Here is a 20,131-nt window from a genome sequence, read left to right on the forward strand (position 1 = left end):
GGGCTCTACGGGCTCTTTGTTACACAGGCATCAAAATGTTTGTTCTGAGTATATGTCATACCAGTGTATGGAATGTGGGAAAAGTTTCACTGAGATAAAGAGCATCAGAGAATTCATTGAGGTGAGAAATATCATCAGTGAGAAACACTTTGCTGTGCAGAGCACACGGTTACATCATAGGGTTTCACACCAGTATGGATTCTATCTGTACTGAATGAGGACAGGCTTCACTTGTAAGACAAATATGTTCAGTCACCAAAGAATCCTCACTGGTGAGAAACCCTGCTGGTGCACAGAATGTGGGGAACACTTCACTCTGACAAGCGCACTAATCACACATCAGATAATCCATACTGGTGAGAACCCCTACAAATGTACTGAATGTGGAAAAAGCTTCAGTGAGCAGCGTCGGCTGGTGAAGCATCGGAAAATCCATGCTGGTGAGAAACCCTTTCAATGTTTAGAATGTGGAAAAAGCTTCACTCAGGCATGTGTACTGCTTGTTCATCAGAGAATCCATACTGGTGAGAAACCCTATCAGTGTACCGAATGTGGGAGAAGCTTCAGTGTGAAGCACACCTTGAAGCAACATCAGAGACTCCATACTGGTGAAAAACCCTTTCAATGTACAGAATGTGGGAAAAGCTTCCCTCAAGCAAGTGCACTGCTTTATCATCAGAGAATCCATACTGGTGAGAAACCGTACCACTGTGCTGAATGTGGCAAAAGCTTCAGTGTAAAACACACCTTGGTGCAGCATCAGAGAATCCATACTGGTGAGAAACCCATTCAATGTACAGAATGTGGAAAACGCTTCTATATAAAGAGCACACTGTTATCACACCAGAGAATCCATACTGGTGAGAAACCCATTCAGTGTACAGAATGTGGGAAAAGCTTCACTCAAGCGAGTAACCTGCTAGTACATCAGAGAATTCATACTGGAGAGAAATCCAATCAATGTACAGAATGTGGGGAAAAGTTCACTCAGAAGGGAAGCCTTTTGGCACATCAGAGAATCCATACTGGTGAGAAACCGTACCACTGTGCTGAATGTGGCAAAAGCTTCAGTGTAAAGCACACCTTGGTGCGGCATCAGAGAATCCATACCGGTGAAAATCCCTATCAATGTACCAAATGTGGAGAGCGCTTCCGTATAAAGAGCATACTGCTGTCACACCAGAGAATACATACTGGTGAGAAACCCATTCAGTGTACAGAATGTGGGAGAAGCTTCAGTATGACGTACAAGCTGGTGCAGCATCAGAAAATCCATACTGGCGAGAAACCCTACCACTGTGCTCATTGTGACAAAAGCTTCAGTGAGAAGTACACCTTGAAGCGGCATCAGAGAATCCATACTAGTGAGAAACCCTACCACTGTGCTGAATGTGACAAATGTTTCAGTGTGAAGTGGAACCTGGTGCAGCATCAGAGAATCCATGCAGGTGAGAAACCATTTCAGTGTACAGAGTGTGGAAAAGGCTTTCGTGTAAAGAGAAAACTATTGTCACATCAGAGAATCCATACTGGTGAGAATCCCTATCAATGTACAGAATGTGGGAAAGGCTATTTTCATAGATCCACGTTGTTGATACATCAGAGAACGCATACTGGTGAGAAGCCCTTTCAGTGTACAGAATGTGGGAGAAGCTTCAGTGTGAAGTACAACCTGATGCAGCATCAGAGAATCCATACAGGTGAGAAACCCTTTCAATGTACAGAGTGTGGAAAAGGCTTCAGTGTAAAGAGAACACTGTTGTCACACCAGAGAATCCATACTGGTGACAACCATTTCCAAGTACAGAATGCAGAAGAAGCTTCACTCTGAAGAAAATGCTTTTGGTACATCAGAGAATCCATACTGGTGAAAACCCCATAACTGTACAGAATGTGGAAAACGATTTATTGAGAGCGGAGAACTGGTGAAGCATCAGAGTCCATACTGGTGAGAAACCATATCATTGTAGAAAGTGTGAGAAAAGATTCACTCTTATGAAAAATATGTTAAGCCATCAAAGAATCTACACTAAAAACCCTATTTTATTTTATTTAAATATTTTTATTGGGATTTCAGGTGCATTACAAAGAGACATAAAAAATTCATTTACACAAAACGCTTTTCATCTATGTCTACTATTGTATTTATCATCAATTGTATGTATTTGACCTTCTGCCTCAACCTTGTATATAGTGTTTTGCGTAAATGAATTTTTTATGTCTCTTTGTAATGCACCTGAAAACCCCTATTTCTGAGCAGAATGTGGAAAATGCTTCTATCTGAACAGCACACTGTTAAGATATCAATAATCCATACAGTGGAGAATCTGAATAAAGTTACAGATTGTAGGAAAAACTTCACTCAAAGGAAGGTCTGTTCCAGCATTGGAGGACACCTACTTAGTCAAAGGGGGATGTAGTGTGGGAAATGTGAGAGTAATCCACACTGCAGAGAAACCCTCTTTGGGCACATCATTTGGGAAAAGTTTCACTCAGACAAGCAAACTGTTCACACATCAGATGATCCATACTGGTGAGAAACCCTACCACTGCACAGAATGTGATAAAAGCTGCAGTAAGAAGTGAAACCTAGTAACTTTGAAGAAACTATCTCTCCAAACTGAATTTAACATCCAGGAGATTCAGCGATGACAGTCTATGGGATTCCCTGACTGGCGTATTGCAACATAATAAGTCAAGCACATTTTGGAACATAATCTCTCCGAGCATGAGTGCAGTCAGGAAATTTGTTTCATGTCCAATCTCACATTACGATTTTTAATCTTACAATTAGGAGTTGTATAAAAATTGTTAGGCGTAGTAAAATGATGGAACTTGAAATACTTGGACATTTTCAGAGTGGCCTCCTAAAAGAATAACAGTTACAACAACTAAGAAAGGCTGAAAATTGTCATGGTCAGGAAGCGAAGACCTCATGAAATGCACATATTTATTCTTAGTATGGTAGGATCTCTTGCTGCAGTTAAAGTTCATTGTAGGGCCGCTGCACTGCACTGAATCAATTGCTCTGCCGTAGGGCTTACGGTCAAATATCAGGAGGCGCTGGTGGTTGTAGCTGAAAATGGGGCCAATCCTGTGCCTGGACCTAGAGGCCTGTGGGGACAAAGACACAAGATGTTGTGATCTCCAAGGAGGGGAAACACCATTCACTCTCATCCACCTGTACTATTCTTGGCCCTCGTCTGCTGCAGGTGCGGTATTGATCCAGCTACTCAGTGGCAGAGATAGACAGTGACCAACTTCGGACCTCGCTTTGGGGAGGTAGTATGCTGTTTTCTGGGATGCCCAGGGGTGTCCTTATGTGAGTTCAAGTGTATTGCCCATTATCATTAACCTGGTTGGTGTCTTTTTTGAGGTGGTGCTAGACAGAGATCCCTAGATAATCATTGTAATGTTTGCTAGTTTATCAGCCTTTCTCTTGTCAGTGGCATGAGCAATGTGACATCACTGTTTAGCATGAGAAGGGTTTCAGGTCCTATCTGTTTTTCCTACAGGCTGTCTCACCATGGCATATGGCGGAAAGCCATCGGAGATGGAGATTTGGTGATTGTCTCCTTGGCACACAATGCTATTCCCCACTTAAGGGAATATGGTAAGGTGAATGTATGGTGTGGCAGGGAGTGTGGTGGTGCACCCATCTGTCATACCTTGTGGAGATCTGATCGAGGAGAGGGGCCTGCACACTCCAGAGGAGAGCTGGTCTTCAGTTAAAGTTTATATGAGACAATAGAGCCACAGAAGAGGATGGTGTGCTTGTCCCCCTTGTGTGTAGACTACCTCATCCCCGACTTTGCGGTCAGCCATACCATGCATTGGCTTTTTAGGTTGTTTAGCCACCCTTATTGGCTTCAAAGTGAGGATGGTTGGTCGTGGTGGTCGAAGAGTGTGGGGAAAATTTGAAGAGAGGGGGCTCTGATGCGGCTTGTGGCCCTGTGAATGCTGTGGCATAATCCTTCCACTGTCAAGTGATAGACGTCAGTGTTATCAGAGTAGATTATTATTGATTGTTAAACAGGTGTTTGACAAATGGAGAAATTACAAATGGCCACACAAATATTAAGGTCTAATGAGGTTTGCATCAAGTCTAAGGGAACAGGAAAAATCCCCAAGCAATGTATACAGGATGTACAAGTCTCTCAGGTGAATAGGGAAGATGAATCTGGAGGAAAAAAAAGCTGACTCCTAAAAGAAAGATACTAGATCTCCTTTACCAAGTTTCATAAGAAACTTTGTGTCCAAGTATTTCCTCTCAGCTAATGATGGAAAGACAATCCACCAGAGTATCCCAGTAGATACTACAGCAAAAGCAAGTGGTGATTTAGGGGCACAAAACAGTGTGGATATCATCGACTCGACAGGCTCAGGCTTCAGAACAGAAGTAGAAGCTGATGTTCAAAGCACATGAAATTATTGTAGATGCCACACTAAGCTGCAATAAGTGGAGTCTATGGTGAATAAATCTCTCCCTCCATATTCTCAACCGGTGAAACTATAAATCCCACAATGTCCTCTGCCTCATTGAGTGTAATAGTGCTTATGCAAGGCACTCTAAAAAGAATTTTAGAAGTGCTGGTTGTACTAGATAAGAATCAACAGTACCAAATAAAAATCAACAGTCCCACACATTTCAACAGCAAAATATAACTGGGGAATTACAAAATGTGAACATTTGCTGACTTCCTTCAATAAGACAAGTAAACAAGTCTCTAGAAAACTTGCATAATGTTTTGTCAGGAAATTTGGTAGAAGACCATGTTTCAGATGTCGATATTGCCTTAGATGACTTAACTAATAATTATTTAGGAGGAAATGGAACGGAACATATCTCTTACTGGCCAATGGTGGTTAGCTTGCACTTTCTAACAGTGGGTAACGGAACCTCTCGTCAAACTTTAATCTGTCCTATTTGTGAAATCAAAGGAAATTGCATCAGCAGGGGCACAGAACATTGAAAAAAGCGCCTCTGTGCAAAAAGTGGCAGGCAAGAGAAGAATAAAGAGTGGTTTATTCCAGCAATTCTCTGTGCCATATTTTAAGTGGAGCTAATTTGGATACTTGTAAAATATTTTTTGAACTTGACTGGCTCTCCTTGCACTGTGTTATATAGATCTAAAATTCTTTATTTTAATGTATTGAATTATGATTCATTTTGAACTTCAACCATGCTATAGATCTCTAAAACGTACCAAAGACTTATTTTCCTAAACTATGTTCATACTGAATGAACTTATTTATTTATATTTGAGGTATTTGTCGAATGGGAGTGAATTGGTTCCATAGGAAGTACTTTTGAAATATTATTTTAAGTTTACTAAAACCGTAGATTAATCTGTAATTTAGAACGGGTATTATTATTGCCTAAAATCAAAACATACCATTAATAGAAATCTGGTGTGAATCTGTATTATCAATGACTGATGCTCCTGTACATGATTAAATTGTCATTTCCTAGAATGATCTAAATTGTAGGTGTTAATTTTGGGATCATTCAGAGCAATTAATACAATAGCAAAGTTAAAAAAAATTAATAAATATTTGATTTGTTGAGTAATTTGTTTTATGGTATGGATAAAGTCATGTTTATCACAAGCAACTGTCATTACAATAAATGTTTCTAATTTAACAGCCGTGAAAAAGCCTTTTTGTTGTGAAACAGTTGTTGGCTGTGGTAGTATCGAAGTAAACATTACATTCACAGGTGTAAATATTATGAAAAGGAAGAGTTGAAATAGTGTCATTGTCTTCAATCTTTGACTTGAAGAGACAATTGGAACAATAAAGAGATTAAGACATGGACGACTGACAACGTCTTATACTGCACTTTATTTGACTAATTTTCTCAGCAAATCTTTTAAATGTATACCATGTTATCCTCCTACAGGAGATTTAGCTCCAAGAGAACCCGAATATTGATGGTATCATATCAATATGTAAACTCAGCCATGTTAGGTGATATGGTTGATTATGTGGAGACCTTTTAACGTTTATTTACACACGAAAAATAAGAAAGGTAAGAAGGATAGAAAGTATAAGTATGTGGGCACAAATATCAGTGGTTGAAATTCAGGTAAAACAAAATCGAACTGAAATGTTACTCTTAGCTAATGTATATCTCCATAAGGATATAAAGTCAGTTGTAAAATATCCCTCTCACTAACTATTCAGCTGTTGCATCCTCAATTGAGTCCAGCATTATCTGTGATTGGTTGAGCAGAAGTGGCTTAATCAGCTTAAATGGCCGCTCTGCCCATGTTAATCCAGCTAGGACGACTTTTAGGTTTGCACTCATCACTATTCAGTTGACTGCGATACATTTAACCTATGTTGTCATTTTAATATAATGCATTGTGAAGGAAGTGGTTTGGGGTTTTACAAGGACCACTTATATTAAAGGAATCATTTTTAACAGAAAAGGTTTTATTTCTGAATGTGTTTCTCGTCTGTATTTATTTTTGAAAGCAGAAAAATACAGAATATTGTGCTTTTCGTGAGTGACATTTGACACTGCCCTGTATGAATTCCAAGCCAACATCTGAATGCAAAAACAGCACAGGAGTCAAAAAACAGGATGGGATTTCCTTAAATGTAGGCATATGCTAACATATATTTCTATATATTTCTATATATTGGTAATATTTACATGTGAGTGTAGTGTTCTGCTATAATGACTGCTTAATTTGCTCAAAGGCAACAGGCATTAAAGTATGAGTGCATATTCATCAGTAAAATAAATGTGGAAATACACCATGTTAAGACTCCATATATTATTAAAAAGTGAAATAAATATGCATAAATACCAATAGGATGGCTGAATTTTTTTTTCTTTTTTTTTGTCCTCATTCCACCAAAAGCTGTGCAAATAAACTTTCTCAACCCATTCCATCGTGAGCGCCCTAGGGCTGATGTTCTTGCGATAGCCTGGGCTGTCCCGCCCTGCCCCTTTATTCCGAGGCATGGTGTAATCATAGGACTAGAAGGGCCTTAGACCAGCCTCATTTCTCTTCCCCATTCTACCAAAGGGCCCCACACTGTGCTATTTACATTTTGTGCCAATCCGGATTCTAAACGCGCAGTGCTGAGTACCGCCGGTAACCAACTTTCATACAAAGGTGGGCTGGGGTCGTTCCATAATTTACAAATCTCTCTACGTGCAATTAAAACAAGACTGAGAAATAACCCCACTTGTGCCCCCTTAATAAACTAACAAGATCCGTATCGAACCCCAAAAAAACTCTAGCTATATTCAAGCTTACTTGCACCTTAAAAATGCCCTCCAGGGCCTTCTCCACCATAGACCAAAAAGGGCCCAATATAGGGCAGCCATAAACAACATGTATGTCGTCTGCTTCGACTAACCCACATCTTGAGCAAGATGGGGGGGGATTTACAACTTTCGCAATCTTTTTTGGTGTGTAGTATAGCCTGTTAATGGTAAATAAATTATTTTTCTTCAGGGAGGCTGATCTAACATATTTATACAAAAAATGGAGAGATATATCGTATAGAGCCATTGATATATCTTCCAACCTAGAGGTATTCCAGATTTGATACATTGGGGGGGCTTCCGATTCCTCCTCCTCCAGCATTTTTCCATACCAGAGTCCCACTTCCCTCTTCATCGGCCTAGGGGATTGGAGAGCAGACTCAACATCCCAGTTTCCACCTATGTTGTCTCTCTCAGCGGTAAACCAGGAGCCAATCTGAATGTACTTGAATCTAGAGAAGGAGTCCCCGATCTTTAACCTCAAAACCTCCCATGGTAAAACCCCACTCTGATGTTACTATGTCCGACCACGTTGTTATCCCTGCTTTCCTAATAGGAAGAGAGAGACTATCATCAAAACAAGACGGCAAACCCGGGGAATCCAAGAATAGGGCAAGATCTGAGTAATACTTTATACCCCATCTCTCCTTAACTCTGAGCCATACTAAAATTGCATGTTTCAGTACCTTTAGATGCACCTTTTTGTAAAATTTTGGCGCACAAATTTATAAAGGAACCCAGGACCCCACCCTCTTGTTCAACCATTGTGTTCAATACCCGCCCCCAGTTGGAATCATCGGGACTGGTAAGGAGACATCGGATGTTTTTCAGTTGGAAGGCAAAGGAGTACCAGTGGATGTCAGGAAGCGTAAGCCCCCCCTTCATCAATCTTCTTTTTAGCTTTTTCCAAGAGATCCTAGAGTTTTTATTTGCCCATATAAAGCTGCCTATTTTCCCCTGAATTTTAGCCAAAGATTTATATGGAAAAGTCAATGGAATCATATTAAATAGGTATGGCAGCTTCGGCAAGATTACCATTTTGACCAGATTTACCCGGCCATAGATTGTGAGCTGAAGGTTCTGCCATCTCAGCAGAAGATGATCAATGTCATTCGCCACCTTCTTTATGTTGGTCTGTGTTAAGATGTTAAGATCCGGTGTTATTATTATACCCAGGTATCTAAACTGACTACTTTCAGCTCCCTCCCAATTGTCTACCCCCCAGCACATTATTTCGGTTTTTGAGTTATTGATCATGTACCCAGAGTATTGGCCAAAATATTTCATTATCTCTTCCACTCTGGGAAAAACCTCAACCGGGTTACCAATATAAACTAGCAAATCATCAGCATATAATGCCAACTTGCAGCTAAAGTTTCCAACCCTGAAGCGTGTAACCCGATCATCCAGCCGCAACGCTTGCGCTAGAGGCTCAATTTATTTATTTATGGAATTTTTATTGCGCATACAAATACCCGAAGGTGTCTCGGCGCATATGTAGGCTAGCGGGACCGAAACAAACAAAATTCACTGGTTAAACAACCATGTCTTCAAGAGCCTACGGAAGCTCATCAAGTTGGGGGCGTTTTTGATAGTGAGTGGCAGAAGATTCCAGAGCTTTGGGGTAGCAACCAGAAAACGTCTGTCTCCCCAAGTTGCTGTTCTTGTGTGGGGTACCGGTAGGAGGCAGGTGTTGGCAGATCTCAGCAGCCTTTTAGGGGTGTACAACTGAAATGGATCGATCAGAAACTTGGGTCCGACGCCATGCACTGCCTTATAGGCAATGCAGAGGGCCTTGAATTTAATTCGGCTCTCTACTCTAAGCCAATGAAGCTGGCGAATGGCGAGAGTAGTAGGCTGGCGGCGAGGAATGTCTAAGAGAATTCTAGCAGCCGCGTTCTGTATAGACTGTAGCTTAGACAGAACAAGTTTCTGAGAGTTGAGAAATAGGGCATAATCAATTTTGGAAAACACCAAGGTGGTAACTAGGGTCTTCCCAGCTGAGATGGGAAGTTAAGGCAGCATATAGAGGTCGAATAGGAGGGGCGAGATGGGTTACCCCTGTCTAGTTCCTCTCCTTACACTAACACGTGGTGTCAATAAGCCGTTTAATAGGATTACAGCAGATGCACCTTCGTAGCAGTCCCTCATTGTCTTAATAAAGGTTACCAATATTTTTGACCGTGCACAGCCACAAAAGTCAAACCACATTCGAATGTGCCTCGTGCTCCAAAGAATGACTCCCCGCTCAGGAGAAAAAAACACTATAACTAGAAAGTAGCACCCACACACTCGTGTCTCCTTGGGCACAGATTTGGTGCTGCGTGCTGCAGCTAATTTCAACCTTGAAGTTGTAATAAAACAATCAATGTTCCATTTTTTTTTTTATCAACCGTAAGTGATATTATTCATCATTTACTACATCGAGGTAAGTTGGCAATATATTTTTTCACTCCTGGATATCCATACAACGTGTATACTTTTCATCTTTTCATTCCCAATGCATTTCGGCTACTGCCTTCATCTGGGGAATATCTATTGGAAAACATATAATATAAATCACTAATGCGAATATGTCACTGCAAAGTATCCACCACCTAATGAGCATTGCCGTGTAAGTAATCTGAAAAACACGTGGTTCATAAAAAATCACCGTGGCATAAACTTAACTGTTAGTATTCTAATGGTTATACAAGGAATGTCCACAAAGAAAGCTAAATCAAGTGTATTGTGTTGCAAAAACGAGACTAAGTTTGACAAAGTAAATGTTAGAGTGGTGCGGGTGTGTACGAGTAAAGAGGCGTGCTTCAATACACATGCTGGAGTGGTGAAATCTACGCTACTAGCTTATGCGTGCGTGATCGGAACAACATTAACCACATTACGCTTTACGGATGGTAGTTTAACCGACAAAAGTGTGCTCTTCACTGTGACCGTGCGATATAGGGTGAAGCTGTCTCAAAGAGCTCTACGGGATGAAAGAACTTAATGCTTACCAAATGAGAACATGCTGCAGTTTATTCAATATGCCATAAGCTCATTCCGCGTCCCTTCACCAAAGTGGATTAGGGGCGTGTATCATGTAACGTGAGGGGGAGTGGTTAAGTACGCAAATTCAGTGTGCAATAGTATTAAAGGTGTATACCCATATTTTAGTATGTGTATTATGTCTTAAACAAATAAAGATATTGAAAAAAGTAAAAAGGTAAACAGTGGACTCCTGTAATGACACTTAGTGGTCTGTGTGACGTTATGTATGCAATAACTCAAACGCTAAACTTCGTAACTGAGTGTAAGAAAAAGACCCAGCGTCAGTCATGACATAAAAAACTATATGGTGGCTGATAACGTGAACTACTTTCATAAATAGCATAAAGATTCAACCCTTTCACAACACACTGTGCAATAGCTGATAACATGAACTACTTATTATAAATAGCATAGAAATTCAACCCTTTCATTCAAGCCATTTGGTTTCAGGGTTTGAAGATGATAAATCCAGTAATTTTCGCGTGTCAGGAGAGATTTCTTATTGTCTTTTCCTTCCGATCTCTCAATTATTTCTAGAATGCATGCTTTCATCTGGTTCATTTGGTGATTTGCTTCAATAAAGTGGGCAGCGACGACTGATTAGGAGCTTTAGTCCTGATGTTACTTTTGTGCTCATTCAGTCTTATTTTCAGTTTCCTCTCAGTTTGACCAATATATCCCATTCTACATGGGCATTTTAACATATATACAATGTTACTGGTGCCACAAGTGGCATTCACTTGCAATGGTATTTTATGCCCTTTAATGGGATGACTGATACTATTACCTTACAAGATGTTATTACAGTTACAGCACGGAACTGTGCCTCTGTATATTTGACCAGTGGTGCTTGATGATGGTTGTTTAATAATTTCACCTATATTTTTAGCCCTACTGAAGGCAAACAATGGCGTTTTGCTAAAAATATTGTGGAAATCGGGTTCAGTCTGAAGTAGCAACCAGTGTTTTTTGATGATTTTCTTGAATTGAAAGCTAGCCTTGGAAAATGTACTAACGTATGTGATTCTGGGTTCCTTCTGTGTGCTTTGGGTCGCTAGTAGTAGTTTCTGATCTTGAGTATTAGCTTGTTCAACAGCTTTATTTAACACAACTTCAGAGTATCCTCTTTCACGAAAACGCTGTATTATTTTGAGTGATTGATTTGTATATTCCTCGGGGTCTGAGACAATTCTTTTAATTCGCAGGAGTTGTGAGTATGGTAGATGCTGTTTAAGAGCCTGAGGGTGAAAACTTTGGTAGGCCAACATGTTGTTACGATCTGTTTTCTTGGTAAACAAGGTTGTAGTAAACCCTGTAGCAGATTTCTGTATGGTTACATCCAAGAAGTTTATGGAAGTTAATGGAATAGTGCTGGATTTCATAGGTAAATTGGATATGTTCATTCACTTTATTTAGATCAATGATGTTTTCCTTCAACAGATCTTCTGTGCCTCTCCACAAGATGAAAATATCATCTATGTAGCGAAGGTATAGGCGTAGATCGTCTTTCCATTTCGGGGACTGCAAAATGTGTTGGCTTTCATATTCATGCATGAAGATATTTGCGTAGCAGGGAGCTGCGCAAGTCCCCATAGAAGTACCACTTTTTTGGAGATACCACTGTTTGTCATATTCAAAATAGCTATGCATTAACGTAAAATTGAGAAGCTCCATCAGAAAAATCTTCATTGATTCCTCATACTCCGTCCTGAGTAGTGCCTTTTCAACCGCCTCTATACCAAGTTAGTGTGGTATGGACGTATATAAAGATTGTACATCAATGCTACACATCAAGAGATTCTCTTCCTTTTCTGGTTGTACATTTAACTGTTTATTCAGAAAGTCAGTGGTGTCTTTTATAAATGAGCCCATAGTTTGAACAAATATTTGTAGGTACTTGTCTAATAGTTTGCCAACTGGCTCATGGAGACTTCCGCATGTTGACACAATAGGACGGCATGGTGGTCTTAAAGGATCTTTGTGAATTTTCTGGTGTCATATAGAATCGTGGTGCTTTAGGATTGTGAGTAGTGAGATAGGTTTTCATTATTTCATTGATAATCCCATTATCCAATGCTTTTTGTAGAATTTTTTGTAGTGTATCCTGGATTTCCGCTGTTGGGTTGAAGTCTAATGCCATATATGTGTTTTCATCCAACAGGTGAGAGCGTACTTGTTCTTGGTAATACTTGAAATTGAGAATAACCAATGCTTCTCCCTTGTCTGCTTTTTGACAAATGATTGATCGATTATTGGCTATTGATCTTAAAATACCAAATTCTTTGTTCGTGAGATTCTTCATTTTAGTTTGCTTGCGGCAGTTAATTTTAGATAAATCCTGTTTTACCAGTTGCTCATATAGATCAAGAGTTTTATGGCTAAGAGGTGCCATGAACATGCTGGTTTTGGTTAATCCTTTTAGGGAATCCTGTGTTGCTGGTTGTCGCTCTTCTATTAGATTTTCAAAAAAATGTCTCAACCTCAATTTTCTCCTGAGCTTGTAAAAGCTAATGTCAAGCTCTAAATGGTTGGTGTGTGCCGTTGGAACATCTGACGAGCCTTTTTGGAGAGTACGTAATTGAATATCAGAAAACTCCACATCAGATATATTAATGACTAAATTGTTTAATGCTGTGTTTTCTTCTTGTCTTTTTTGGCTGTAACATTCCGCGTTTGCGGCGGGTCCTTTTCCTTCTCCTTGCTTACCTCTCCTCTTTGATCTCCTGGGTCTTCTCTTTCGTTCTGAACTACCTCTAAAAAAGGCTGCGCAGTGGTGCTAGTGGAGGCTTGCTGTCCAGGCTGTCTACGGCCTCTGCCTGTTTCTGATGTGTCTGTATCAGTTTACGAAGTATCAGTTTGTTGGGTGTATGGGCGATTCTGTCATTTTCTCGCATATACGTCAGCCCACGTATAAACTTCGCCAAGTTTGTAATCAATAGTATCTCTGCGATACTTTCTTATTTTACGTTCATTGACCTCCTGGGTGTGTTTCTCTAATTGTACTTTGACATCCTCTAGAATTTTATGCAACTCCTCTGTTGACATGGTTTTTTCCAATTCTAATTTAATAAAGGTTACCCCAAAGCCAATTGAGCTCAGTACATCCCACAGAAATCCCCAGTTGACACGGTCGAAGGCCTTAGTTGCGTCATAAGCAGCAACTGCCAAGGGTTCCGACCGTGCCTCTGCTAGATCTATGCTTCCAATCAACTGAAGGGTTAAATCTTGTATATGTCTTCTGGGCACAAAACCTTTTTGATCGGAATTAATGAGTTGTGGGATTAACTTTGCCATCTCCCTGCAAAAACGCTTGTAAAGATCTTATAGTCCACGTTTAGCAGGGAGATGAGTCTAAAGGAGTCTGCCTTAAGGGGGTCCTTTCCAGGTTTTAATATTAGCATAATTGTAGACTCTTTCCAGGAGGGGTGTGACCTACCCTCCGGGCTATGGACATAGTTAAACAATTCACAGAGCTGTGACACTAAGGTGTCCTGTAATACTTTATACAGTTCTCCGGGGAGGGAGTCCGGGCCAGCCGCTTTATTATTCTTTATATTTTTAATATACACTCCGTTTTCTTCCTGCGTAAAAGGGTTGTTAAGAATATCTCAACCTTGATCTGTTAGTCTTGGCAGAGCCTTACTCTCCAACCACTGTTGGGTATTGCCCGAGTCTGGTGAAGATTCATCTTCAGCATATAATTTAGAGAACAAAGAAAGTAAATGCTTTTCCATATCTCCTGCCGGCATGATATGGTACCCTGATTGTCGATGATTAAGCAATTTATGTTATTTCTAAACCTATCTGCTCTGATTTTACTGGCCAGGATAGCCCCTGTCTTTTCTCCGTACACATAATTCTCCATGGCTTGTGCTGCCCATTGTGCTTCAACTTTTAAATCCAGCAACCCGCGATATTCCAACCGGAGATGTTCTAGGTCAGCTATAACCTGTGGCAAATTGTCTAATTGAGCACAATATCTTTTATTCTCTAACAGAAATGTTACCTTCCAGGTTTTTAAGTTTAAGAGCCTCCTCCTTGTTACTGGAGCTAGTGAGGCTATGAATCTGACCTCTAATATGAGCCTTATACGCGTCCCAAACGAACTCGATTGGGGTGGAGCCAACATTATCTGAAAAGTAGTTATTAGTTGCTGTGATGAAAGCAGCGACTATATCCTGATTGTGAAGTACAGCCCTCTTTAGAGTCCATCTGGGTATAGGAGTTCGACTTGTGCTCCCTATCCAAGATGTAAATGTAATGGGAGCATGGTCGGAAAGAATGGTAGGGAGTATTTTCATATTATGCATAGACTCCAGACTTAACCTATCTACCAAGACATAATCTAATCTTGAGGTGTGCCCATGTTTTTTGCTGAAGTACGTAAAACCCGGTGCTGCCTCCCCCTTGATTCTCCAAAGGTCAGTAAGACCCACCTCATGCATCATATTGACCATGGCTCGTCTAGAACGCGGGGTAGTAACATAATAACTATGATTGGATCGATCCTGTTGAGGTTCTAAGAGTACATTGAAGTCCCCCCCCTATAATCACAGGAGAGGTGACCCCGGTTACATTGGACTGGACTCTAAGTAGCCAGGTAGGATCATCTACATTAGAACCATAATAGGAAACGATGGTCTGTTCACTACCACTAAGATCGACTTGTGCCAAAACCCATCTCCCTGACGGGTCTGTAGATGTTGATTTTATAGACCCCCTAATCCCTGCCTTAATCAGGATTGCCACACCCTTGTTTACTCCAGTCTGTCCCAAACAACAAAATGCACCAATCCATCTCAGTTTCTCAAAGATCTCTTTGCTTTCGGTGGGGCTTAGATGAGTTTCCTGATGGAGAATGACTTTAGCCGAAGATTGCTCCAGGAAGCTCATAATCAATCTCCTTCTCCTTGGACACCTAAGACCATTCACGTTCCATGAAATATAAGATACTTTATTGAGGGCCATTTATAATCTCCATCCTTCCCTCCTTAGCCATCCAACCCAACACCCGTCTGTTCTTCAGGAAAACCTGAAACTTATGATGAAATAAGGACAACATTTTTTTCCTTTTTCTCCCCTTGCTACCCCACCCATGCCTCTCCTCTTACCCCTCTCACCCCCCCAAACCCCCCCACCCCGCTTGGGGAGTCCTCCCTATCTTCTCAGGCGTACACCCTTAGACGGGTACCCCCTCCCTCTGTGTATGTTAAATGTGACACATTCTTAGTTTCATCTTGTATTTGCCCGGCGGCAGTGGTCTTTGCTCCCTCCCTGGTGTGCCTATAATTTAATTAAAGCATCAGGTTAAGATCAGACCCATATTTCAAATATACTAAATCCTCTTTTACTTGTGGGCTACTACCCCGCTCTGTTCTCCACCATGCCCTTTATTGCCTGCCTTGATCTTTTCAATGAGTATGTCTGCTTCATCAATCTGCCGTATGTTATACATGTGGTTATTCCACATTATGCGGAGGTAAGCGAGGAATTTCAGCTGGGCTCGGGCTCCTAATGAATTAAATATAGGAAGTCTCTTGCCCATCTCCCATTGCTTGGCAGCAGTTGTGTGTGAGATGTCTGAACGAATTGTAAAGAAGAACGGGCTGGTTAAGGAGGTTGATTTTATAGCTCCGGTTTTTAATGCCATGGACAGAATCCTTTCTTTGATAGCATATGTCAGGAAGTTTACCAGAATCTTCCTGGGGCGCTCCCTCCCTGGGTTCCGCCTATATGGGTCCCGGTGAGCCCTCTGACTATCCACTAGTAGGTCTGAGTCGCCATCAGCGGAATCCTTTAGGATTGTGGTTTTAAGTAGTGCCCCCACAAATGCCTTAATGTCCCCTCCTTCCATATCTTCTGGGACATTTAGAAATTTTAAGTTGTTCCTCCTAGCGTGATTTTCAAGTTTCTCAATGTCGTCCTTCACCTCCCGATTTCGCTGCGCTAGCTTTTCCATATGGGCTGAAGTGGAGCCTAATGCTTCCTTAATTCTGGGCACCTCCGCTTCTAGGGCCTCTGTCCGTAATGAAACCTCCTCCACCTTCTTGGCCAGCACCTCACAGGATGCCTGAATAGCGACCTGATTGGTCTCTGAAATTGTGAACCTTTCCCCCATCTCCTCAAATCTCTTCCCCATATCATATTTTAATCCAAGCAAGATATCTGTAAGTGTAACAGGAGTATTCACAGGAGTATTCACAGGGGTAGACACTGTTAGTAGAATAGGGCCTGTATGAACACCCTCGCCAGCTATCTGGGGGCCGTTACCCTCCGCTTCAGTTTCCTCTTCCTGCACAGAGTCTTGAATCTCCAAAGCTGAAAAGCTATTCGAGAGTTCAATTGATGGATGCACCCTATCTTCCCCTGGAGGTGGAGATACAGATGGGGATGACTGAAATGGTTGAGCCAACTGGGAGGACATGGCCATGGGTGAGTTCGTTGTAATAACTACAGCATCTGGTCCCGGTCCTATACTGGTTGAAGTACTATTAGAAGCCATTTTTCCCGCTCTATCTGTAGTAGACAACGAAAGGACCTTATAAAATGATTTTAGGGAGGGGGTAACCTTGGATGCGATCGATACTGTGCTTTTTATCCTCTTTTTGCCTTTTCCCTTCACGTGGTGGTAAGACTGCTGGTGTGGTTCCCCTTCCCTATTCGGGATGTAGCCTGGATTTGTATCACTGGCGGGGTCGCCAATGGCTTTTGAGGTGTAGGCACTATACTGACTGCTCGATTTCGAAGGGTATAGCGGCTTACTCCTGCCTTAACGGTAGGTACTTTCGGGGGAGAACTAGGTTTGTTTGTGTACAGGCTAGCAACGTTGCTGCCACTCTCCTCCATGCAGGGCTCCCAAACCTGCTCCTGCCCGGTGCTGTAAGAAACCTGTGTCACACACAGTGGAGCAGGTATGGGTACTCCGCAGTATTCAAAATACCCCTCTAGGTTTACTTGACCCCTGCTACTCACTGCAGTGATGTCCTTCCCGCAATGCTTGAGAGACACAGTACCTCTCCACGCAATCGTCAATGGCACTCCACTGCCTCCACTCCATAAACCTTGGCCTAGCGTTTTAAAGGCAATTTTATCAACTGCTCCCCTTACATCAAACCTAAATAACCTAATGGCTAGGGCGCTCGACCTCGGACCTGGGGATCTGGGTTCGAGTCTCGGTAACAACGCCAAAAACCTCCAGGGACTCTGGGCAAATCACTTAATCTCCCTGTGCATAAAATGAATGTGTGTCCTCTTGTAACGTAACTGGTGATATGTAAAGCGCTCTGATACCTGACTCGGTTCAAGTCTAGTTCGCGCTTTATAAAACTCTGCAAAAAAAAAAAAAAACCGTTGTCCATCCAGTGAGCCCCAGACACTCGCCTTGGATCTCGCCGCCACTCCCTTGCTGCTCCGGTCCCCCGGAACCACGCCGGTTTTGGGATTTCTCCAACCATCCGCGTCTCACCACCAAGCCCAGCTATCTTACGGAAATCATGAAATGAAACTTATTTCACCTCTCCAAACAACCGAAGGAACAAAGAAAACAAATCTAGAGCCGATGTTACTGCCGCCTCGACATTCCTCTGCCAGCACTCGGCGTTCAGCGCCATACACAGGGGGGAGGAGCTCCGTCACGGCCGTTAGCTTCCGCCCGTCATGCTCCCCCACCAGCAGCCTCCGCGGAATCAATAATATGGCTGAAAGATAAATATGGATAAATACAGATGGAAATTGTGAAAAAATAAATACCCAAAAAACCGGAGCCCTATTCATAATTTGCAAATAACTGAGCCCTCTCTCAATGCAACTTGACTTACTGAAGCAATTGTACGAGGAGGCTACCCTCACCAAAATGGAAGCTCTTCATTTAGTGTGATTTCAGTGTTTACAGTGGTATTCATTTACCATTAAAACGTAGTATTCATTTAGTAAGCATGAAGGCTAAGTAGTATGCCCACAAGCCGAAATATGCTAATGAGGGAATACTAGTTCTACTCAACTACCCTTCAAATAAATGAGGAACACTTCAATTGATTGCTAACAGATTTAAAACGTATGTTTTCCTATATAAAACAATTAATAGAGGTGGATGACCCCCCATACTTATTACTGGTGGGGGACCTAAATTGTAAAGTGTCTAATACTTCCTTAGACATGTTTAGAAACAAAGCAAAGGAAGAAGTATATAATATTCCCCAAGCTCTCCTGCCCAATAAAATAAAATCTAACAAAAGGGGCAAGATTCTTCTCGGGGAACTCAGTGCCGTGGAGGGAATTATTATAAATGGCAGAATGCCTTCAGATACCCCGGCTAATTATACACATGGTTCAACTAGGGGAGAATCCATTTTGGACTATGTAATAACAGACTTTGACACGTTCTCTTTTCTTAAAGATTTGGTAATCACTCATACCCCTTTGAGTGACCATAAAATTATCAAATTACCTGTCTCATTAATACCCCCTGAATCTGACCTCTGGTCTTTAAAGAACAGAGGCTTTACTATTAATCGTCGCACAGATAGATGTTATTGGGGATCTATTCATAGTAAGGAGGTACAAAACATCCTCACCCAATTTCTAACTGAGCTTGACTACTGCCAAGGTAGGGAATTCATGTTCCTTGAAACCCTCATCAAAAAAGTCACCGAAATGGCTAGGAGTACAGGAAATTATAAAAAGAAATATTTTTCTCCTAGTCCTCTATTAAGGTTAAATAAAGAGATCAATAAACTTGTTAGGAAGCAATACCTTAATAGATCAGGGGAGAATGGGTTACAGTTAGCTCTATTAAAAAGAAGGAGGGTGAGATTGAGAGCCAAGTTAAAAAGAGACAAAGAAGATACTTTATGGATCAAGCTAAGAGAGGCATCAACTTGTAAAAACTCTAGAGATTTTTGGTCCATAATAAGGCAAGGATGTGGATCTGTAAAAACGTCCACTCCTATTGTTATTACTGAAGATGTCTGGACCCAATTTGTGACCACCTTATATGCGCCCAATGAGGCAGGGGGCGATTCATGGGTTCCAGGTCTTAATACCGATTCTAAAATGGAACTCCCCACTGAGCATTCCATAGCTACCGCAATCAAGAGCATGCGCTCCTCCGGGGCTATGGGACCCGACTAATTGCCCATGTCTATAATCCAGCAAGACGTAACCACTTGGAGCAGGATTCTTCTTCCAGTGTTTCGGGCGTGTTTTAAAACTCGAACAGTCCCCGACTCTTGGCGGGGAAGTATCCTGATCCCAATTTTTAAAAAAGGTGACCGGGATAATCCCTCCAATTATCGCCTAATTGCCTTATTAGACGCAATAGGGAAAATGTTTGCTAAACTTTTATTAATGTCAATAACAGAGTGGGCAAATTTAAATAATATTATACCTAAGGAACAGACAGGATTTCGAAAAGAGCACGGAACTTTAGATAACCTAACACTGCTACAGGTAAGTATAGACAAATATGTTCGTGTACGTGGTGGGGGCATATACGCAGCATTTATAGATTTCTCCGCAGCGTTCGACAGGGTGGACCGACCGAAGCTGTGGAGAAAGTTGTCGGCATTGGGTATGCCGGGATACTTATTGGATTTAGTTAAGTCCTTACACTGGAACACATGGTGTAAGGTGTTACAAGGCGGTGAAAGGGGTCTCTCTCAATCTATCCCCTCCCGGAATGGACTAAAACAAGGGTGTATACTGGCACCCACACTGTTTTCCCTGTATATGGCCGATTTGCCAACCGCTGTTGCAGATTGTGAAGGACTAGCCCCAAAAATTGGAGGGACTGCTATATCTATTCTAATGTATGCAGAC

The 20,131-nt window shown here is 41.5% G+C and overlaps 1 pseudogene; it reads left to right on the top strand.

Annotated features, from left to right (window-relative positions):
* The first annotated feature begins 244 nt into the window (after nucleotides 1-244).
* On the top strand, nucleotides 245-1,929 carry LOC144804393 (uncharacterized; annotated as a pseudogene).
* The last annotated feature ends 18,202 nt before the right edge of the window (nucleotides 1,930-20,131 follow it).

This window comes from Lissotriton helveticus, chromosome 1_2 (genome assembly GCF_964261635.1).
Source record: "Lissotriton helveticus chromosome 1_2, aLisHel1.1, whole genome shotgun sequence".
NCBI lineage: Eukaryota > Metazoa > Chordata > Amphibia > Caudata > Salamandridae > Lissotriton > Lissotriton helveticus.